The sequence below is a fragment of the Adiantum capillus-veneris genome, chromosome 4 (assembly GCF_014529385.1).
Source record: "Adiantum capillus-veneris isolate H3 chromosome 4, ASM1452938v2, whole genome shotgun sequence".
NCBI classification, from domain to species: Eukaryota; Viridiplantae; Streptophyta; class Polypodiopsida; order Polypodiales; family Pteridaceae; genus Adiantum; species Adiantum capillus-veneris.
Window position 1 is genome coordinate 118,820,489 of NC_140934.1, and position 24,765 is coordinate 118,845,253.

Consider the following 24,765-nt stretch of genomic DNA (forward strand, 5'->3'; position numbering starts at 1 on the left):
AAGAAAACGGAAAAACCATACAAGGGAAGAGTGCTACTATATCATGGAATATGCTAGGGAGAGATATGTACAACCTATTTTGGTAGCACCTACTCTACCTAGATATGTTACGGATAATGCGCTAGGTCTAGCAAGAGTTTCAAGGCCATAGCCCGTCTTAGGACAACAACCTCCGCTAGATACACGCCAATGATGGAAGCATCTAATAAACAAGTGCTAGTACCAACTACAATGTATTATAACAACCAAAGCAGTTACTGCCTTTCAAACTGACATAAGATGAGAGAGACACATGGAGTGGTGAGGCCGGTACAACATGCACCTCCTGCGTTTAGACCTAAAGAAAGAAGGTATGAGATGGATGAAAGGACATTGCTGTTTATTGTAAATAGCAGCTTAGCTAGGTCAAATCCTGTTTACAGCTAAGAGGAAATGCAAGAAGAAGCTCCTCAACTAGAGACAGATTATCACAAAAGCTGTGACAATCACTTGGTCAAACAATGTCCCTAGAAGGAGATCACTCAAGTAAATGCCTATTGTTTTGATTGTGGTATCATTCACTTGATTCCCAACAGTCCAAAAAACCCAAACCAAGTCATAAAGATCACAACCAATGTCTCAAGTGTTGTTCAACTACCCAGTAGCTCGGAAAATGAAAATACCGTACCACTTCAAGTCGTTACAAGAACGCAAGCTCAAAAGGAAGATGATGAGAACCCAAAAATAGAGAAAACGGAAATTGACACGAGTGCAAAGACGGGGGAACCAAAGACCAATGCACCTAGTCAAAAACCAAGAGCAAATGGAATAGTTGGAAATCTAGAAAGTCTAGGATGAAAGCACATAGGGAACGGGAGCAAAAATACCTAGCTGAGGAGCTTACCCAAGCTAAACAGAAGATAAGACAACATGAGGAAAGGATTGCACCTTCTCTTACACACACGTCTCAACCTCCAAAAACCATATATGGAGGAGAAGCCGAGAAGTTCTAGTTCAGAAGGATCAGTGTTGGTCAAGAAGGTTAATGAGCCTTTAGAGGCCCTCTTAAAAGCCTATGACACATGGCTTAAAAACAACCAAACCTAAGAACATAGGTGGATGAAATATTCATATGTGGAACTAGAAAAGCACATGTTGTGAGGGAGAAGATGGAAACACCACTCTTCCTGTGGAATTCCAAGGTGTAAAAACCATGGCAATCCTTGACAGTGGAGTTGGTGTTGCCATCGCAACAAAAGAGATCTGGAAAAAATGGGGAAATCCACTATTGAGGGCTATCGGGATGAAACTGCAGCTTGCAGTGGGACACATGGAAAAGCCCATAAGACTGCTAGAAAAAGTAGTTGTCACTTTTTGCGGCATTGAGTATGAGCATACCTTTTCTATTGTTGATTTTGGCAACAAGAAGAACAATTACAACATAATATTGGGAAGACCATTCATGCGACAACTGAAAATGGTCCAAGATTGGGGTTATGACCATATCTACTTGAGACACATGGAAACCACTACAAGAATAAATCTTAAGGACCATAGTTACAAGGACATGAGCCGAACCCCTGTGGAGGAGTTTGATTTCGCTATGATAGCAGGATCAAAACTTCCAACATGGTTGGGTAAGCCTTAAGAACTGTGGATGTGTGGAGCTTCGCAATGTGGTAGCTTGAAAGGAGAGGAATGTATCTTAGAAAGGGCGATCAAAGATACGAATTATATCTCAGAACCATTTCTTGAAGAAGCATTAGAGCTACTAGAATGGGATGGCTTTGATGTCGTTCCTTATTTTGTAGTGAGTGTGATCCAGGAAAACAAAGAGAATCAAGCATCAACATGTTCCCGAAATGAAAAGGAAACAAATGAATGTCACGAATCAAAAGACTAAGAAGAAGACGAGTTCTATGACTCCATAGAACACTTGGAGCTTCAAGAAGATGCCGACAACAAAAATTCAGACAACCCAATAGGTGACATGAATGACACTTTAACTGATGCACAGTTCACCGCTACAAGAATAAAGTGCATCAGAAGTGGATTCCAGAGCCTCCAATAATGAGGAAATTGCAAGAATCATACTCATACATGGCTCCTATACAGAAAGAAAAGACTCAACCAAGAAGAAGAAGACCATGTCAATGAGCTAACAACACTCGGACCAATGGGCTGGAAAATTCGTTCCAAAAACAGAAATCCAAGAGAAAATAGATAGTAACCATAAACAACAAAACCACCAAGGGAATGTGTTAGAATTCAACCTTGCTGAGGATAGTAGCAACATTGATGATTCTTATGACATCCCCTACCAAGAACTCAAGGAATCACCCTCACTAGCAGCTTCTATAACAACCACAAAAGGCCAAAGGAAAAGAACAACAAGTCAGAGCCAAAACTTTTGACAAATTTGAATACCAAAGAGCTAGCACAACCAAAAGCAGGTATGGATCAAGAAGTTAAAGATCTTTGATGAAAAATCACAAGATCCAACACCAAAAGAAAAAAAATGAAAATGTGGAAGAACGACAGACATAACTTAGCCGCGTTATCGACCATATGCCTGCATTTGATAAAGGGAAGGGAAGGTGACATCGTCATAAAGATACTATTATTGCCACGTTACTGACTAGTGCCACTAACAAAAAATCCTCCTTTGCTTTGGACACATAATTTTTCAAAAATAGTTTGTGCTTTGGATTCAATTTGAAAAAGCTATGATTTTAGCAAGAACATTTCCATCGAAAAACATTGGTTCCATGTTATTTGTGCAAAGAGAAGCTCCATTTCTTGATGCAATTTGGACTTCAAAACACCACATTTGACAAACAATATCTCTTGCTAGGCTTACAATGAGAAAAAGGCATAAGATCTTTGCATCATTGTGCACAAAAGTAAGCATTAGTTTGCTCAAAATCACATAATCATCATCTTTTCTAGCATGGATAAGCATACAAGTCCCATCATGCTTTACAGAGGTGGAATTGGAGCTGATCTCTTCAGATATCTAATTCCACTGTTAGGATTTAAAGCTAATGGTAGGTCGTCAGTTCAGTCTCAGTAAAACTAGAATAGAGACCAGAACTAGACTGAAATGGTTATTTGAATTGAATTAGTCAATTGAAAGGATAGACAGACTGGACAACTAGAAAAGTGATTGTAGTTTTAGATTCATATTCAGGATAATAAGTACAAGATGGAATGGTTTGAAGCTCGAATGATTACAATAGTAAGGATTACAAGATTAGGAAATTGCTCAAAGGTTAAGCCAAAAGAACTTCGAAGTAAGAAGCAAGAATTAAGAAACCCAATTACAATGTAATGGGTCCTATTTGTAGCCTTCTTGAAGTTACTGTAGAAACTGTCGTGGTAATTACTGGACTCATCCACTGTTCGGCTTCCAGGAGACAGTTCCCGCCTGTAGAGACTGTCTTCGCCTTCTAATTCTTCCCTCCTTTCTTGAATTTTGGTATAACTCCAAAATTTCTGAAAAATCCACCAGCTCATTCTGAATTAGTGTTGAGGAACTCGTCTGGATTTGTGGTTGAGGTCCAAACCCTAAACCCTAAACCCATTTTTCTGTTTCCTGAATCGATCGATATTCCTCTTGAGTTGGACTATGTTCCTCATGATAGTACTCCTCTAGAGTCACTAGCTCTCCTGGTATTGCTAGGTTTATGCCATATTTCATGCTTGTTGAGTGCTTGACACCCCTTTAATTGTAATTCCAAGGGTGTCCTGCCAAAGAAATTCCAGCGCCTTACTGGAAAAATCCACGTCTGATTCTGAGATGGAACTACCCAGTATCCTTCCACTGAACACGCTTTCGCTTGCCCTTCTTTGGTGTTGGTGCTTCAGAAGTTCTAGTGCCAGCATTGTCCTTCTAGATAAGTCGATAAATGGTCTCCTGCTCTAGATGATCCCGCCTTGCCATGGACATCTCCAATTCATAAGACATGAGAGGATTATATGTTTTAGTGTCGGGATTATACAATGTACGTCTTCCCTTTGTCAGATGGAATTTGACCAACTTATGACAATGCGAAGCCATCCTTCAGGGAGAGGCTGATTTGTTTTAATCCTAGCTTCAAAGAGTATTTCAGCCATTTCCCTGTACTGTGGGCCTAACCCTGGTTTAGCCATAATATCCTTTTCAGGATCTTAGAGGACTCCACAGTAAGTTGAAGTAGTTGATTTGTGATCTTAGTGAATCCTCTGAGCTGGATCTTCCATTGGCCCATACATAACTTGATTCTCTGCATTTCTCCTTGCAGTTCCAATACATCATCCAGTTTGCAGAGCATCATTAATTAGTCTCTGCCAAGTTTTCCATTCTATAGTGGAACGCTCATACCAATCTTGAAGATCATCAGTAATATTATAGTATGTGAGTCGATCTACCGGTTCCGGATGTTGAGGATACAGTGATGGGAAAAACCTAGGCAGCTCAGTTTCTCTAGCTGGTAAAGTATACAAGAGGACTGGGGAATCCGGTACAAACTTAGAAAGTTGAGGACAGCCTGGTTCTCCTGATGCATCATCTTTCTGGTAACTCTAACAAGCTGAAACAGTCTTCGGAGAGTAGTTGCTTGTTCTCCTACTATCATTTGAGTTTGAGGCCCCTTACTGGTGGTAGTCTGATCTTCAATAATAGCTTGTACCCTCTGATCCAGAACTCCCCTAGCAATTTGCATTTGCAATAAGACTTCTTTCAATTGACTTCTGACCTCTTTCATACATTTATCTGTTGGCCTGTTCCCCAGCAGGAGCTCTAATTCGATGGCTAGGAAATGACAGTCTGCAGTAGACTGCCGGTGCTAGTGTGGATTAGCTAGTTTATCAACGGTAGTTAATGCCCATTCAGGTACTCTCTCTAGTAGTTGAATTCTACTAGGATGTTCAGGTAACTGGCACAATTCTTGATCATGAAAAGCAGCTGATTTCCAATGGTGGATCATTTCTCTCGCGCCTACATATAGTCACTAAAATCGTTCAAGATAAAAAAGAAGAACATCATCCTCCAAATACATCCTAGTTATAGGAGCTTGCTGATGTCTTAGCCTCTTGTTCAGTGTGATGAGCTGTAATGAATTTTGCTCATCACCTTTCAGAATCTCAGTCACAGCTTTACCTTTCCCCTTCACATCCGAATTGTGCTGTGACTGGTGTACTGGTGAATCTCCAGTGTTGCTGGGTTGTTGTTCTCCAGCCTGCTGATCTCCCGAGTACTGATCCCTATATTGGTCTGGCTGGTCTGTATTGGGCTCATTGCCCCCTGTTGCAGCTGATCCACCAACACCAGATCCTGAAGGTGGAGATGGAGGAGAGTCATCATCATCATGCCTTTCTGCTGGTTCATCCTCCTTCTCTTCCTCCTCTTCTGCTTTATCATCATCCTCATCAAGGGTATTCTGCCATTCAATATAGTCCAAGATGGCATGATTTGCCAAAGCACTGTTGTATCCAAAATTTTATCTTGCAAATCACTCTTTATTGTTTCCATGAGCGTCCTCAAATTATCTATATTGAAAATAGCATTTCCATCTGGATTCAGTATATAATCCAAATTATTATAGATATATCTTTCAGTTAAAGTGGCTTTCAATGCAGTGTGGCTGGTCAGCATGAGTTGAAATCAACTCTCTTCATTTGCAGCATGGTTTCAAATCTGTCAGCAGTTCTCTCAGCCTCTGCCTTTTCTTCTTTTAGAACCCTCATCTCAGACTCCATCTTTGAAAACTTATTTTCTAAAGTATGAATGGTCCTGGCTGATTGATTTTCAAGGATACTGTACTGCAAGGACTGTGCTCCTCTACCCTGCTCCCAACTTCTCAACTTGCTGCTCAGTATCCCCCAGTTCTCTCCTTGCTGGTCAATTCATCATTAGGCACTGAGACATCCAACATTTATCCTATAGCATTAACAATTGTGTTCCAGGATGACTGAATAAGTACTGAACAACCATCATTCATCGTTGCTGGGTCACAGGCGATTGGCTCATAAACTGTGACAGGAGCAGTATAGGGTAATTGGTAGAATTAGGTTTATGCAAGACTAATCGTCCCCTGAGCGGATGATTTTGCAGCTCTTGTAACCGGTCCTTCTTGGTTAAAGTCAAAGCCAATTCATTGTAAGGGATGGAAACTTTACCAATTGGACTAGAAGGTGCTGGTCCTTTTTCCTTATTAGTCTGAACCATCGGTTGCTCAACACTAGTCCTGTCTGGGTGGTCTTTTCCTGCACTGGTGATTGCTGATCATTGCCCTGCTTGCAGGCTGGTTCCACCAGTGGTCTTGACTGGAGGCTGGTATGTCTGGCTAGCCAAAGCTTGGTCTACTGGAGATTTTTCAGTAGACACAGTTTTGACTTGACTTTTGAGCTGCTTTAGGAAAGCATTGCTCTTGGCTAATGTAGTCTTCTGCCTCTTAGAACTACTAGCTTCCTCTTGCGTGTCCTTCCTCTTCTGTCCAGTTAGAGCTAACTGGTTATCTTGGGCTTCTTCATCTGATGATAAATCCACATTGTTAGTTGCTGGGAAGGGCTTCTGGCTCCAAGCCATCCTTACCTGGTCATGAGCTTCCAGAGAAGTTGCCCAGTAAAGGAACTGCCAAACATACCAGGCTTTGAAAACAGTCTGGGACTTCAACTTAGCAGTCTAGTGAAGCACATTATGTGACAGAATCTGACATAGATTAATTGAAATTGTGGCATCTAATTTCTTTGCCAGTAGCATAGCAAACAGCTTTTTTGACACATAAGTTGGGTTGTTTTTGAGACTCACAGCTTCAACCACAAAGCGGTAAGCAGCGGGAATGTCCAGACCCGCTACTGGAACCCCTTGTGTACTGGCTTTGTGTTTCTTCTTGGCAGCATCATCTTCTTTCAGAGCTGCACTAATCTGTTCTGCTGTTGCCACATATGGATTTGGCTCATTTGGCATCTTGAATGAAAAAGCAATATTTTCCGGAGTTACCAACACTTTCCTACCATATACCATAGCACTTCCTTCATCAACATTGAAGGAATCAACAATTTGTCTTATGATAGCTATGCCAAACTCAATTCTTGTGGCTTGCACAACCACATGCAAATCCCACAGTCGGAGTAATGCCTTGGCTTGCTCAGTAAACACATACCGTTGTATTTTGCTGTGAGGGATAAGTGGAAGAGAGGCTTTTGCAGCAGTAATAAGTGCTTGGGTTTCCTCTATTGTTTCCTGCATCTTTTTTGACATTTTCTTCCTACCCATACACCATGAAGACGATAAATCATTAGTAGAAGAAGAAGAGGACTTGAATCTTCAAACCCGTATCCTGGTGTGGCTGGTAAAGATAGACAACAATCAACAGTTTTCTTAGACAAAGAAGTTTGTGGTTGCAGTGATGAAACTTTAGAGCTCGGCGATGGCGAATGGATAACAGTAGGCAGATGTCATGCCGGAGATTTACGAGGAAAAATTCCTACTCGCCTTACTGTTATATGCGTTCGTGCCATAAAAGCTCCACTACTTACTGTTCCTAGAGTCTGTGCACCGCTAATGACGTGGCATACATGCATTGGCTAATACTCTCCATCTTCTTTGAAATGATTATCACAGATAGTTCGACTGACCCTTTTCCCCATAAAATCTGATATTGGTTCTGACACTTTATTGATTCTGGCATTGACATGGTTTTGTTGTACTGAGACTTTTGTGACCTTTCGACTGGATCTGGAACTGGCTATACATGAAAAAGGCTTAAAATAGCTGATTTTGGAATTTCTTGCTCTTTAGTTTCCAGACTACCAGTACCCTTATCCCTGGAATTCTCTCTGTCTTGTGAATAATAGAGCTTGATTTTGGCCCCATTATATACCCCTGGTAGCAATAACGTAGATAAGTCTTTCAGTCTTACTGTGCCGTTAGAAAACACCCAATCCACCTCATATGGACCTGCCCAAGCTATTTTTAAGTTTGGTTTCTTAGGACCCAATTTAGATTGATAGAGCATAACCAAATCTTCGTTTTGGAATTCCTTGATTTTGATTCTTCTGTCGTGCCAGTGTTTCCTTCTTTGCTGAACAATTTCCTGTTCCATCATAGCCCTCTGTCTCAACTCATCTAGTTGTGTGAACTCCTCCAGTCTCGGTTTAAGATTGTGATCAAAATCCAATCCGTATTCTACTGCCATTTTGAGACTGGGAATAAAAAATTCCATAGGCACGACAACTTCAGGCCGTACACCATTCTAAATGGTGTTAGTCCAGTGGTGACCTTAAGGGATGTCCTATATGCCTAGAGAGCAGTCTGGAGTTTTAGATCCCACTGGTGTGGTTCCTTTTGCACAATTTTGGTGAGAATGGTCTTCACAGTTTCGTTACTGCTCTCTGCTTGTCCATTGCATTTGGGATAATATGGAGTTGATTTCCGATGCTTCATTGAGAGCATTTCCATTAGAATGTCCATAGTATCATTTATGAAGTGTGTTCCCTGATCAGATACAATCTCCACAGGACATCCATAGCGACATATAATATTTTCAAATAAGAATACAATAGTGGACTTTGCTGTGTTGTCAGGAAGAGCCTTAGCTTCCACCCATTTGGTGACATAACAGGTGGACATCAATATATACCTATTCTTCCTTGGTGTAATTTTCTTGAATGGACCCATGAAATCCAGACCCCATTTCATAAACACTCCCAGTGGATGGACTAGAGTTAGAGGAGTCATATCTGTTGCTGTGGGTCTACCCATCCTCTGGCATATATCACACGTTTTACAAAAGCTTCTGACATCAGCTATTAAATTTTTCCACCATAAACCAGCCTACAAAATCTTCTTGTAAGTAATATCAATGGAGAAATGTCCTGCAGAATCCCCATCATGTGCTTCTGAAATAACTTGCATTCTGCCTTCCATAGGCACACATTAGCGAAGAACCCCATCCAGCCCCAGTCTGTAGAGTGATTCTCCAATGATGGTGAACTTCAGACTCTTAATGATCAAGGCCTTCTTCTGATTCTGTGTCCAGTTATCTTGGAATCCTCATTTAGAAAGGAACTGATACACATCATATAATTTTGGATCAATCATTTCCTTAGCTGTCATCTAAAATAGTTCTGCATCCACTGGCTCATCTCTCAAAGATGTCTCAGAGTAGCCATCCCTACTTTTGGACAGGAAATCAGCACCACAGTGGGTTTTACCGGGCTTATGGAAAATACGGAACTCAAATTCCATCAGGAACATCATCCATCTTATCAATCTCCCTTGAATAATGACCTTGTTAATTAGGAATAATAATGCCTAATGATCTACATAAAAATGAAACATCTTGCCCAACAAATAGTGTCAAAACTTAGTAGCACTAAAAAACCATTCCCAAGGCTTCTCTTTCAGTAGTGGTATATCCTTGTTCTGTCTGATTGAATCTTCGAATGGCAAAATGGAATGGATAATCAGTCTTCCCATCAGACTGAGCTAAGATTACCCCCATTGCCAGTCCTGAGACATCTACATGTACATGAAAAATGACATCCCAGTTTGGTTGTCAAAGTACTGGTTTACTGATAATGGCATTCTTTAAACTCTGAAAACTCTCGTCACATTCAGGAGTCCAAATGAACTTGCTGTTCTTCTTTGTGAGCTCATACAAAGGTAATGTCTGAGAAGAAAACTAATGCACATACCTTCTATAAAAGTTGATTTATCCCAAGAGAACTTAATTTTGATGCATTACGTGGTGCCTTGGCTTGTTGGACACACTGAATCTTGTCATTGGCCATTTTAATACCATTTGTGGACACTACATGTCCCAGAGGCTATCCTTTCTAGACCAAGGAAACAAGTTTGAATGGATTTAAACAAATCTGCTTTTCCTGACGACATTGGAAAACCATCTCTAGAAAAAGTAAATGCTTATCCTCTGCTGAATATATGGTGAAGTCAGCCATAAATATTGCAAGGAATCGATGTAGGTATTCACTAAATATTTCCATAATACATCTTTGAAAAGTCACTGGGGCATTACAAAGACCAAATGGCATAACCAGATACATGAATGCTCCCCATTCAGTAATAAAAGTAGTCTTACTCCGATCCACAGGAGCAATTTGTAACTGGTTATAACCACTATAACCATCCATAAAGCTATATATCTCGTAACCTGCAATTTCTTCAAGCAACATGTCTGTAAATGGTAATGGAAAGGGATCCTTGATGGTCTGAGCATTTAGCTTTTGATAATCCACACAGACTCTAAGCTTTCCATTCTTTTTGGGCACCACCACAATAGGAAATAACCAGTCACTACTGTCTACCTCAGTATAATGAACCCAGCCTTCAGAAGGTTATCGCTCTTCCTTAACCTTCTTAGCATAATTAGGATCCATTTTGTATCTTTGCAACCTCATAGGTATGGCATCTGGTTTTAATGGTATTCGATGTTGACATACCTCTGGATCCACTCCCTTGAGATCAGTATGTTGCATGCGAACACATCTTTATACTACTGGAACATGTGTTGGGCTTTCTCTTTCTTGATTGGACTCATATGTTTGTTAACTTTGATCACTCTAGGATTCTCCTCAGAACCTAGATTCCATTCCTCTATTTCTTGATCATATGGAAGAAACCAATTAGGCCCGCCACCCTTTCGTTTGGTTGATTCCTCAACATAATCCCAAGACGGTCCTGTGGACTCTCTGAATTGCTATTCTGACTCCCAGTAACTCCTTTAGAAATTGTTGACATACGGGAATCTGCTGGTTCTTCCAACCTTCCAGTTAATTGAATTGGTCATTACCCAAAATTCAGTTCAGTGAACTGCTCTAGAAACTGCTTCTTTTGCTTTTCAGTGTTATCTTTGTCCAGTAATACCACATTGAGATATGTTTGAACTAACGGAAAAATATTCATTGTCGCCAGCATCCTCTCAATTTTCTTCGCCTTATATTTCTGGCAAAGCTCTTCTCGTCGTAGTTCCTTTCTCTAGCTCCTTGTGTTGTTCTTCTGAATCTGAATTCTGCTATTTGCACCTTGTATAGTCAGAGTCTGATTAGCATAGTCTTGAACAACTTGTGTCGTGCGCAACCATGGGTGCCCCAGTAGCATCCCATTTACTCCTGCTCCCCCATCTAATATGACACCAGATAGTGGCACCCATTGTTTCCTAACCTTAAAGTCCACCTGGATCACTGGCACTTCATCATCTTGAACAGGAGCGAAGTCAATTGCTCTAGCCTCCGCTTCAGCCTTCCTTCGCTGTCTAATGAACTTCGCTGCTTCAGGTAAAGTTTTTCTAATATCTTCCAGTTCAATTGTGAGTTTTTGAATTATGTCACAAATTTTGACATGTATGTTCTCTCTCTCTCTCTCTCTCTCTCTCTTGGTCAGAGTTATTTTCTAAACTTGAAGAATCAGCAGTATCTGCACAGTGCCATTCCTCCGCTTTGGTACCTATAGCGCTTCCTTCAGTGTTTCCGGTTGTCGCTATTTTTGATTTATCATTTCCTAGTCCTTGAACTGCAGCCAACATGGTCTCAGGAATCCCAGAACCCGACTGATCTGGCTGTGTTGAAGACAGGGTTGGTATCTTCTGAATGACCAGGGCATAGGAACTTTCTCGCTGCTCTGGCAACTTCTTGGCTAAATCTGCTATGATTTTAGCCACCCGCCAGTTCTCTCTGCTCCTGCCTTTCATCAACTACCTTTTCTTTACCCTTTGCCTTCCACACCTCTCTGTGATGAGTCCATTTGCTACTTTCAGGACTTACTGGTTTTGCCGGCTCCTCTGAAATTTCCTCAATAACCACCCCTTTGCTCGTACAGGGCTCTAGGGCCTTTGCCTTAGTAGCTGCAGTAGTAAGTGTTTGTGGACATTGAGCCGCAAAATGCCCATACTTACCACGAGTGTAACAATTCAAACTTGTGTTCTAGAAATTACCATGTCCCCATCCTCCGCCAGTACCTCCCTGGTACCTGCCTCGCCCAGTATCAGTACCATTGGTACCTGGTTTCTCCTCTTGGGGTATACTGGTTGTTTCCACTATGAATGGTTCAGCATTGGGGAATGCTAGGACATACAAATCTTTGCCCTTCTTAAAGTGATGGATATGGATGCCACAATTATTTTATAAATGAACATCTTTAGATTTACATTTTGAACACCAAGTTTCCATTCTTCTAACTGATTGTCTGGTATGGCTGATCTCAGCAATCTGTCGGGCCATTTCATCAATCTTCTTTGACCAATACCCCTTCTTGGTTTTGTCCCCTCTGAGCTGCTTCCAAAACTACTGGAGGTCTTACTGGAATCAGAATTCGTAGTGGAAGAACTACTAGTACCGGACCTCCTCTTCTTGTGACTCCTCTCTTTCTTTGGCTGCTGTTGCAGCTTCACGGCGCACTACACCAAATCATTGAATTTCTTTGTTGATGCAGGTACTTCCTGTTCCCTAAGCTTTTTACAGTGGAACCCATTTAAAAACCATGCCCGTAGCCTCTTTTCTGATGGAGGCTCCTGCAAGCAGCTGCCTGGTTAGCTCCTTGATTTTTTCAACATAACTTCTGACTGATATTTTTTCTTGCTTTATCTTGTCCAATTCACAGAGGATATACTCATCTCCTCTGTTGTCTAAATATTCCAACCTGAAAGCTTTGAGTAATTTATTGTATGATCTGAGCTGGCAAGCTGGGTAATGGTAGTACCATTTCCTTACTGCATCCTGTAATGTGTGAGGAAAGTATTCACCCCAGTCATCTTCATCAATATTTTTCAACTCAGCATATTGTTCAAAGGCTTGGATATGAACATCCGGATCATCCTTCTTCCCACCCTTGAACATTGGAAAATAAATTTTTAATGAAGAGGTATAATCATGTCGGTCAGCATTTTCTTTGCCTCTTCTAACCTTCGGAACCTGACTCCTTCTTGAGGACTTTTTGTAATGGTCCATATCCGCATCCCAATCAATTCCCTCATCTGTCTCAGTTTTTGTCTCCTCCTTAGCTTTTCTATCAGAACTGTGGCGACTACCCTTGCTGCCTTTGGCCCCATCATCCCTTTGTGTGGCTCGAGAACTCCTGGCCTTGCGTTCTTCCCTCTCAGCTCTTAGCCTTCTGGACTGAGTGGAGTGCTGAGAGTCCTTAGCCTCATCAGCATGACTGTGCTCCTCCTGAGCCTTAGTTTCAGTCTCCAGGTCCTTCTTGGGATCAGAGTCACGTTCGGATTCCTCAGGAACAGGGTCAACGCGGTGTGATGGTTTCCGACCACGACTGATTTTGGGCTCCATTCTTCAGTTGAAAATCCTAACTTGGAGAAGAGTTTTTTGGTCAACGAACAACAACTCTAACCACCGTGATCGCCAAAATGCATTTGGAGCTGATCTCTTTAGATAGCTAAAATTCCAGTGTTAGGATTTAAAGCTAATGGTAAGTCGTCAGTTCAGTCAGTAAAACTGGAATAGAGACCAAAACTAGACTGAAATGGTTATCTTAACTGGATTAGTCAACTAAAAGGGTAGACAGACTAGACAACTGGAACAATGATTGCAGATTTAGATTCATATTCAGGATAATCAATACAAGATGGAATGGTTTGAAGCTCGAATGATTACAGTAGTAAGGATTACAAGATTATAGGCGAACAAATTGCTGCTAGGAAATTGCTCAAAGGTTAAGCCAAAAGAACTCCGAAGAATTAAGCAGCCCGATTACAATGTAATGGGTCCTATTTGTAGCCTTCTTAAAGTTACTATGGTAACTGTCGTGGTAATTACTGATTGATCCACTATTCGGCTTCCAGGAGACAGTTCTCGCCTGCTGAGACTGTCTTCACCTTCTACAATAGGCACCAATTGTGTGGATAGATAAACATATTCCATCACCCAACTTTTCCGCAAGCAAACATTTATTCAACATACCACCAATTTGTGAAATAGATTCCTTTACATACACCACATTTTGTAGCTCCTTCAGAAGAACATCATTTTGGTTATTCTCCATTTAAATATCACGTGAGATACACAAATCTTCTTCCAATGCATAGAGCTTACAAAAGCATTGATGACATCATTTTATTCATCAACATAAAGTGAGATGATTTTCATTTTTCTTCAATGTTTCATAATAGAGTTTATCAAAGGATTCATTTATTTTAGAGTTGCAAATGTTGATTTCTTGATTCATCTCACGATACTCAACAAAAGATTTATGTCATTGTGATTATTTATAACATCAAAATTATGTAATTCTCCATTAAAAACAAATGAAATTTGATTGCCAATGCTTTAATTATGGTGCAAGATGTGAGTATGGGGCTACTTACGGACTCTCCTTGGTTCCCTTGGCTCATATGGTCCTCTCTCTTTGCTCCAATCTACATCCCATTCCTACCATTCCTATGTTCATCATGGTTGTCATCATTGTCGTGACTAGAATAACCTTCATCTCCCTCTTTGGTTTTGGTTTATGCCATGCTGTCAAAAAAAAAAAAGAAATTTCCTCTCCTTAAGGCACTCATGAAAATGGTTTGCATTTTCATGGCCTTCATTATTTTCCTAAGTAGAATAAACTTCATCTCCCTCTTTGGCTGCTTTATGTCATGCTCTAATGGAGGTAATGGTGTGGATCCTCAATGGGATGGGCTCAAGGATGTAGGGATGGGTTCGGTTACCTCGTTCGGAGAAGAAGAGAGATTTGTAGTTTGGGGCAACGTGTGTGGTGTAATGGCTGAAGCGAGAACCTCCGCATTTCTCCCAAGCCGTGATACATTGGTGTTGTAAGAAGGCCTCATTAACTTGGGAGTCGATCGATGCATCCTTGACCAAGTGACATGCATCCCATCTTCCAAACCATTTCTTGATGTCAAGCATCCACCCCGAACTGAGTATTTTGCTCTTGTATGTCTTTTGGACCTTTTGACTTGCTTCATATGCAATTCTAGGAAGTCGATGCAAAGGGCTACGTTGTGTCTTAAGCATGTACTCCACAATACTTTGCATGCCCAAGACCTCAATGGGAAGCGATCCGGACTCGAGAAGTAAGAGCATGTAGGGTGTTTGTGTCTTGACTTGGAGAAAGTTGGTAAGAAAACGCTTTTGAACATTCTCAAACTCTTTCCAAGTAGACTTCCCGATGCTTCCACCCCACACCTCCACTCCATAAAGAAGCACCGGTGTCACCAATGTGTCAAAGAGGTACTTTTTGAGAGCCCAACACTTGATCTCTCCAGCATTGCACATGTTCTCAAATGCATAATAAGTCCTCTTTCTGGCTTCCAAGGAACGCATTGCACAATCCTTCCATTTATGACTGGATGGAACCTCAAGGCCAAGGTACTTGAAGTGATCTACCACTTCAAGTTGCTCATTGTTGTATACAATGCATGGATTTTTGTCATTGAGGGTCTTTACAAGCATAACCTTGATTTTGGATCAATTCAGGATCAACCTGCTATGTAGGTAAAAGCGTTCCAAGACACTCAAAATCTTTTGTGCATCTTCGAAGGTATGTGCCAAGAGTACTACTTTATCGACATAAAGCAAAAGCATGATCATGGCATGTCCGATCTAAACCTCTTCTATGCCTTCTTACTGCATAAAATCAAGAACCATGCATTCCAATTCATCAATGAGTAGCCCAAAGAGGGTAGGGAAAAGTGGGCATCCTTGTTTGACACCAATGGTGCTTGCAAAAAATTCTGAAATTCCATCTCCCTATACGTAATCGACATATCACTTTTGGTAGATGCGAAAGACTACATGCATTAATTCTCTCGGCACTTAAAGGCTTTGCATACATCTCCAAAGATTTCCTCGCGGTGCCATGTCAAAAGCTTTCTTGAAATCCACAAAGCAACAATACAATTTTTTTCCTTTCAATCGAGACGCTTTCATAAGAACTCGAAGAGTGACAAGGCGATCAATAGTGCTATGATGCTTTCAAAAACCTGCTTGCCCAAGCACACATTTGCCAGTCTTTTTAGCCCATTCACTTATCTTCATCTCCATGATATATCCAAATAACTTTGCCTTCAAAGAACCAACCATTATAGTGTGATAGTTGTTCACATTGTTTACATCTCCTCCTTTGTGCAAAGGTTTGATCCAATTTGCACTCCAATCATGAGGCATGCCATGCTGAAGTGCAAGGTTAAACATATCACATATCCAATATCATGTTTTCTTGCTTGTCCATTTAATCATTTCAGCCTTGACACCTTGAAGGTCCCCTACCTTGCGAGTAGCAAGTTTCTCAAGCGCGTGGCATACATCTTCAATGGTAAAGAAGGGAGACATAAATGGAAGGGAGCTACAACACTCCATCTTATCAACATTGGGTTGCTCATAGAGGTTCTTGCAATGTATATACATATTCTTAAGAGTCAAGTCACCAAAGATCTCAACACGCTTGCCTTTTAGACTTTGCCAAAACTTGCCACATGCATGTGTTTTTTCTTGCGCTACAAGAAGTTGTTTTTTGACTTCCGACCTTCTCCTCTTCTTTTGAACAAGTGCTTTGTATTGATAGCAATTTTTCGGCTTTCCATAATTGCCATAGTAAGCTACCTCACCCTACCAAAATCATCCAAACACTGTGGCTATCCCTACCATTTCACTGTATATAGGTGTGTGTGAGTTAGGGGACTTTTCCCATATCTTCTTAAAAACCTTTAATTAGCTAGTCACTGGGTTAGTTGAGCCAAAAAAATAAAAAAAATAAAAAATAAAAGTATATTATGGCCCATTTGTGTGTAAATATTTCATTGTATATAGGGCCTAAATAAAAGGATTTTTTATAATTATTTTGGTATTTATTTAAATATTTCTACCTATAGTGTGTTATTTATGCTATGTACATTGACTCAACATTACCATATTTTTTCTTACCATTTTGCATACTCTTTATTCCATATAAAAATAATTTCATGCAAGCTTCTCTTATTTTTGGTGTAACTCCATCCCAACAAAAATCCAAAAAAACTAGTTTTATTTATGTGTATATTTTTTCACTATTGTGATTTTTCCTTCCTACATCTATTCTCTTTTACTCTCATAAATTAGAACACCAAAAATATTCATCTTTTTATGGTAGACTTATAATGAGAGAGATTTATTTTGACCCCTTTATATTTTTCCACCTATATTATTTATATTTGACATGTACATATTTTTTTAGACCCCTTAATATTTGATTTTCTTAGTTGTATTATTCACTTATATCATGATCTCAACAATATCTTCAATTATAGACCTACCAAATAAGGTCAAGGGTATGTGGCATGCATGCATGCACCATGGGGAGCTCACTCTTGGAGGTATTCAAAAGAATCATCCAAAGAAAGACCTCACAAGGACTTTGTGCAGTGGAAAAAACAGTCGGTTTTGTTGAATTTTTAAAGATCACATGCTCCTCGAATTTGAAAAGGTGATACAAACAAAAGTTGTAGCTCGTGAGCTGAACTTTTACCTCAAACTTTTTCATATTTTTTTGAGCTACGATCTGTGAGCTATGATTTTGTTGGTGGACCCCAGTTTGCCCATGCTATGCAGCCACACTCCCTCTTCCACTTTATCATTTTCCTCTTTCACACACACTCCTCCCTCTCCTTCCCACTCCCAAACCTGCAACTCCCATGTCCTAATTCACCCTCTTCACCATTGCCACCTCTCTCACACCTCCATAGCCTTCATCCTCCATTTCTACACCCTATGTGTCCCCCTTTCTCTCTACATATATGTCCATATTACCATACTCTCTTCAGCTTTGTAAAGAACTTCAAAAAATCAGAAAAAATCCAAGGTTAACCTCTGCAAATGAAGTCTTTATCATGAATTTTCCAAGGTTTGAAGATAACATAGCTTCATCGACACGCGTTACTTCGCCATGCTGACCGCTTCTTCTACCGGTGCTGTAAAGAGGTGAATGTCAACTTCTCCAAGCTTCAACCTTGCTTTACAAGCTCGTCCCTTCTCTAACTTTTCTCATCATATATCTCACCATTTGGTGAATGATTTTGTAAATATTTTTTAGTGATAATTACTAACTACTAACCACTAACCTTATTGTAAAATGCACCCTCTACTAGAGTAGGCACTCCCAAATTATTCACTCAATCCTCTCTCCTATCATCCTCAATAATTCTCTTCCCTTTAGCCCACATCCATGTGACTCAAAGGACAAGAGAGACCCACCCTTATTAAAAATAAAAATAAAAAATGCATAATCTTTTATTCCTTCAAATAAACTTGATTAGGTCTAATCCTAATCGCGGCTTCTAAAACCTATAAATAGAGCCCTTCTCTCCCTTGTAAATCATCACATGATCACACTACACCACACCATTCTCAACACATAACACACCACTCTTCAAGCCTAGTTGTGTAGAGTGTGTGCATTGTGAGTGCTCTATTCCATCACTACACATAGGTGCATGGAGAAGCTTGAAGTAGTTATGCCATCTAGAGGAGTGGAGTGATACCATACTCTACATCACACTTGTAGCCTACTCTTGTCCAATAAATAAGATTCATAGTTTTGGGTGCAATTGTATGCTGCAACTACGATTCTTCTCTCCAAATTGACTTGATAAGTTGGCTCATCAGGTGGTTGAAGATATATTGTCCTTGAAGTTTGTTGTGCCATTTCATGCTTGGTGGTTTGAGGGCTTGTTGAATTGTTTGCCTAAAAGGTCAATTGTAAGAGGGTGCTCGGTGAGAGGGCTCCCGTGACCCTAAGACAATTTGTGTATTGGCAGCAAGGTCAAGTTTTGTGTTGTCTCTCTATTTCTCATCAAGCTTTGTGTGCATCTGGTCTTCAAGGCTAAGACTGAGTTGCTCAAGCTGATTTGTGCTCTTTACCTCTCTCTGGCGTGGTAAATGTTTGTGTTTGGTGTGTGTGGCTATCTTGCATTCCCCTCTCTTTGTGTGTTTGAGTACAAGGAGATATCACGTGCGTCTTAGTTCGCATCTACAACTAGGTGGTGCCCCTTTTCTTGTTTGGTTTCTGGCTGTGGGTTGTTGTTGTCTCTGATTGTGCTTGCCCCAGCCCCATTTGAGCAGCACGGGAGCCTCGAAGGGTGTTTAGAGGCCGCTCTTCTTGTTGCCCGCCCCGGACCGCCTCAAATTGGTGCCCCCTTTGAGGACGGCTTGTGTATGTTTTGTGTAGGTTCAACCTTTAGCATAATCAAGTAGCTTGTATGAATCACGAGAATTTGTATGATCCCTTCATTCTCATTGCAAGGCAAAAGGTACACATATTTGTTAGTACTAAGTTGCAATTTCAGCGAGTAATTCGTAGAATTTTAGGTCCTCTTAGGTTGACCGAGATAAACGCTTCAGTAAATCCCTTTATTTTGCCTCTCATTAGGTACGATCTTAGTTTGGACGTCTATATTTTTGTTTTGTTTTAAGAATTAGGTCATGCATAGACCATGGATAATGGCCCAAGAATAGAGGTTTTCCCCTTTCATTTCACTCCACACATTAGAATAAACATTGCAAGTAGTAGAAAAATCCATTTTCAATAACGTATGGTGTTCATGTTTGGTGCCCAAAGAGTAGGAGAAATTTTCGCATCACCAAAACCTGTCATCCTGCCTCTTATTGATTATCATAGGTCATTTGATGTGAATATTTTTATTTTGTTGTAGAATAGATTGCAATTTAGAAAACATTATTGTGTAAATTTTTTAAGAAAGAAAAACAAAAACGTGTTGTCACTTTGAAACCGATTCAATGGAGGCCCAACGCCAAATGTCCGGATATCCTCTTTTCTTTGGAGAGCCTGGAGAGGATGCATAATTATTTTTAGCAAATTTCAAGATGTCTTGTCGTATCAAGAGGATAGTAACTGATCAAGAACGTGTAGAGATGTTTGAGGTGGTCCTTAGGAAAGATGCTAGCACTTGGTTTGACTCTTTGCCCGAGGAAGTTAAAGGGAATTACACGGAAGTTGTGAATCATTTCAAGAGATACTTCTTTGATCCCCAAAACACTCAAAAGCTATGGCAAGACATTGTTTCTCATAAGCAAAAAGACTTAGATGACTACTACTTGTACAAGCAAGAGTTTCTACGTCTTTGGGCTGTATGGGTGAGAAATGTTGCTAACCTTGGTGATGGTGCAGAGTTCCTAAAGAAGGAGAGGTTCATAGCCGGACTCTTTCCTGACCTTAAGATAAAAGTTGAGACCGGTGCACCTGCTACCTTTGAAGCAGCTGAAACTAGGGCTGCTGAGAAATATAGGAAACTCAAGTGCTTAAGGGGGGAGGTTCCAAAAGAAGGTCTTAGACCCAAAGAAGGTCTTAGACCCAAAGGTAAGTCATTAGCATCAACATCTAGGGAGTTTCCTGAGGTAACGGCGGAAGTGATTGAGAAGTTAAATGAATCTTTAAGCAGCTTGTCAATTCATCTTGCACAAGCTGTAGGTCCAAAAGGACAAGCAAGGAAGTCTGAAGAGCGAGATCCACGACCTAGGAGAGTCTTACAATGTTGGAATTGCAGAGAGTCTGGACATGGGATGTATAATTGTCCTTGGCCCCGTGGGGAGCCAGGGAGACCTAACTTGAATTACCCAGTGATGAATGCAGGTGAAGGAACTAGTCAGCAACCACGGCTTCTACAAAGGCCAAATGGAGCAAGACCACCTCCACAACGAGTGGAAGGAGTTCCACCTTTGCCAGACACAAATGTGCATGTGGTAGAGGTAACAAATTCAAAAGAGGTTGACATGGAAGCAAATGGCATTAAGCGTGGCCGTGGAAAAGGGAAGGAGAAAGAAGGTGTCACATCACAGAGTGAGCATGGACGAGGTAAGAAGGCAAAGGAGACCAATGAAGCTAAGAGGACTCGACGTTGTATCAATCTCCAAGACTTCCCTCTTGGACATGGTATGGCTCCATACAACTTGTTGGAAGACATGAGAGGTAAGGGTCCTGATATCACATGGCCTCAGTTTCTTGCATTATGCCCACAAGTTAGGAGGGATTTAACAAAGGCAGTTAGCACTAGGAGAAAGGTAAAAGAGAGTGTGACTTTTGTAAAAATTGCACATGCTGAAATGAATGAGGATATTACACTTGTGCTAGATTGTTACATCAAAGGAAGATTGGTTAGGAAAGGTCTAGTGGATGGGGGTGCACAAATTTGGATCATGACAGAGGGACTCATGCAAAAACTAGGCATGCACATCCATGAGACACCTGAAATTAAAGTCAAGATGGCAAACAATAGCAAAGCTAGGTGTGTAGGCATTTGTAAAAATGTTTTTGTAGAGGCCTTTGGCATTAAGAAGGCGGTGGATTTTTATGTTATGTCTACCAAAGGAAATGGTTACCCATTTATCCTAGGGAGACCATGGCTAATGAAAATGCGAGCTTTGCAGGATTGGGAGAGTGGAAAGCTAATTTGCAGGAATGACAATCATAAGAAGGTTGTCTTTGACATGAAGGAGCAATGCCAAGAGGAGCTCCATGAAGAATCATCTCAAAGTGAGACGGAGGAAGGCTGGACAGATAGCACTTCAGAAGGAGAAAGTAGCGGCAGCATTACAGAAAATGGTGGTGTTGAGAAACACCTTTTAGAATTTTTATTTTTATGTGGGTGTTTAAAAAGACTTCATAAAATCATACATAAGCTGGGGAAATAAAACAATGAGCAAGATATTGAAATGCTATTCAATTTCTCCTATTAAGCTAGCCTGTGCCTTCTCCATGACATTTGATGGGATCTTGATTGTTTTCGCAATTCTTCCACCCCTTGGAGTCCATGACCATACAATTGTATCAACACACTCCCAGCGCTTTGGGTCAGCAAGATTGCAGCACCAACTCTTTTTCCAACAATCCTCATACTGTTCTTGGATTGTGGGATTTCGTTTTCGAAGTTTTGGTGCCCAATACTGAATCAGAACTTTCTTGTAGTTAGGAGATGATTTGTCTACATCAACGTTTGACTCTGCCACTCCTAACCATATCTGATATTCAGGATTTGCGGGTCTCACAAGAACAAGATCCTCTTTTCTTACATCAATTTGAGGCCTAAAGGCCTCTTGTGGCCTTGCACTTTGAGGACCAACATAGTGATCATTCAATTCTGCATATCCTTGAAAATCATCTTTGTCTTCCTCTATCTCTTGCATTCGATGACTCCCTATAGTCTTTGGCCAAAATGTTGTATATTCACCAATGTGTTTATTGGTTGGTTGTTCAAGCTCATTGATTATGTTTTGCCAATAAGTGATAACAGGCTCCATATATTTTGTGGAGTCATGGTCCTTTCCCTTTAATAGAGAACATCTTTTCCAAAAGTCAAGATATGATTTAATCCCTTGAATAACAAGCGGACTATCTCTCACATAGTCTGCTATAGGCACCACATCTGGACAGCCTGTTGGTAATTTTGGTTTTCCCTGGTCATCTTTTTTCCACAACTCAATTCCTGACTCCTTTGGCATCTAATCGGGTGATTTGGGATGAACTTTGTACTGCATTACTGGGACTTCACCTTACATATAGAAACGAAATTGAAGTGGCTTAGAGTGTCCGACTAGAGAATCTTGTCCGTCACACATGTACCCTTGCACAAAGGATTTAAAGTCGGGAACTTGTGTCATCAAAAATGGTGCTGTAGCTGAGCTTTCACATTTTTGAAAATGTTCCATCAGATGTGGAAAAGTGAATGTCATTCCTGTTCGCAATCTTTCTGAGAACCTACTAAACATTGCATCTATGTCCTCATGTGTATGACCCACCATTAAGAATCCCAAATGCACGGTTTTGAAAACTCCTTTTGCTACTAACAAGGATAAGTATGCAAACAAATATCGATTTTTATTCTCTCCTGCACAATTATCTAGCTGTAGCAAAAGATTCTCAGGCAATTTTTGAAATACAGGAGTGGATATGGTATCCACAACACATTGAGAGGAAGTTGATTGTATGTGTACAATCTCTTCATTACTTCCTTGGATGGACAATGGTGGTGTCATTGTTGATGCACTCCTCTCACACTCTTGATTCATTTTGTTTTGGAGGTCTAGAGCTCTCCTTGAGTTCAATGCATTGAATAACGTTACATTGCTGCGTGGCATACCGTCATGGCATAAATCTCCTAGTCCATGGTTTTCTGTTCTTTCCAGATTCTGTAAGCATAATGCAAGGGAACCAATTGTAGCATTGGGATCTGAAGGCCATAGACCATTAAGTGAGAAGTGACCATACATTCCATGACCATGTCCATGTGTTATCATACCGGTTAATGATACTTGCAATTGATATACATTTGCATAATCTTTTGAGTTCACACGCAACCTAGGTATTGCTGTCTTTTTTTGATCCATTTTATCATGTATAATGCATAAATACTTATCCTTTTGCAATTGGGAGAACTTACGCCAGGTGTAGTACACATTCCTACAACTTTGTTGTTGCAACATGTGAATTCGACGTTCATCCTTCAAACGTGCAATCATCTCGTCATCCTTTGTTGACTCTAGTTGAGACTTTATCCGACTACACACAACACATTTGGAGAACTCACTTGTTTTTGACAATGTCACATTAGCAAACTCTGTATTCCAAATCCTATTGAATGTCGTGCTAGACATTGGCTTGAGACTCATACTGTCAAGTGTTTTATTGACATCATGTAAAATGTCTACTTGCTTGTACGTGTTTGGTATTGCAAGCAAAGTCTCCCTAGTACCATCTTCCATGGTTCTACTCTTATGTGGCATTCTCTCCGAGTTTTCATCAACAAAAGAGCGCATCAATGCCCTTCCCATTTCTGTATGGTCTCTTCCTTTTCTCATGACACCATCATTACCATGCACTGAGCGTCTAACCCCATTCTCAAAATGTTCACGGAAACGATAAAATGAAGTTTTTGGAATGCCATGAATTTCGTACCAAGATCTACTGCAAACCTCAGTGCCATTAAAAGAAAACACATAGCATGTCTTTGTAGTTGTTTTGTTCTCACTCCATGCAGTCAACATTGTATCATACACATAGTTTGTTCTATTTTGCAAACTCTGTCCCCAAAATTCATTGCGCATAGCCATGACCTTATTTCGATTGGCATATTGACAACACCTTTTGGAACAACAATCTATGGTTGAAACAAGCTGGACAGATGCTAAAGATGCTTGATTGGATCTCTTAGAAGCTTTCACTGACATTTTTGGCTTCCTATTTAAAAAGCAATATTTCCGCTTTTTTGAAATAGGCTCTACCAAATAAGCTGATTCAATGCATGTGTCTTGTAACGCATGCATAGCATGTAGATCCTCATAGCATAACAATTCTTTTCCATCCATAGTTGTCACTCTCTTGATAGGCCAACAAACTAGATTAATGCTGCATACACTAGCTTCTGCAGAAATAGTAGCCTCATCTGCATAGGATGTTTCGATACCAATACCAATGTTATCTTCACCTAGCTCACCAAAGTTTACAGAGTCAAACGGACACACATACATGACAACCCCTTCGGCTACTACATGTGTTTTGCTTTCATCCCAAAGTTGAACCCTCTTATCCTTCCAAACCTCTATGTAGCTCATTCCATTACATTGTGCATCCAATGCTCCTTCTGTTTTGTTAGCCTCATGCATAGAATCCCCTTTGTACTACATCTCATTTATATGTTGCAACAACCCACTACTCCATTTCACAATACTATGAAAAGCATCTCCCACTGTCAATGCATCCATTGTTGGAAAAGGGATGAGTGCTTTCTTTTCAAAACACAAATCAACTGACACCGATACATTGCCTTCCCCAATAAGCATGCC